Consider the following 442-nt stretch of genomic DNA (forward strand, 5'->3'; position numbering starts at 1 on the left):
CTCCTTGGGGCACGTACAGACATTGGCTTGGTTGTATTCACCTTCAGAACAATTTGCATGGAAATCATTATTCATTTGATTCCACACCATCCCTCATTTATTAAAAATGTTTTCAAGGGAAATGCCTCCAAATGTCATGTTGCTGCATGGCATTCAAAATCCTATGTATTGCTTTCCTGTAGTGCACTGAAATATTTTTACAGCATTTTAAAATGATACATTCCCATTTTTGTATGTATTTGCACATTTTGGGATAACTTCAGATGTATGGAATTAAAAGAGCGGTTGTTATTTTAGCCTTTTCTGGTGAAAGACATTCCTAAGGGGAGTTTCCAAAGCCCAAAAAAGTTCAATGTATGTGATGCTGACAAGAGTACCGACGTGTATTTAATTACTGAGTGATGAGCAGGCCGTTATAGTAAAATTTCTGAAACAGTTAAAT

Source organism: Motacilla alba, chromosome 3 (assembly GCF_015832195.1).
Source record: "Motacilla alba alba isolate MOTALB_02 chromosome 3, Motacilla_alba_V1.0_pri, whole genome shotgun sequence".
Taxonomy (NCBI): domain Eukaryota; kingdom Metazoa; phylum Chordata; class Aves; order Passeriformes; family Motacillidae; genus Motacilla; species Motacilla alba.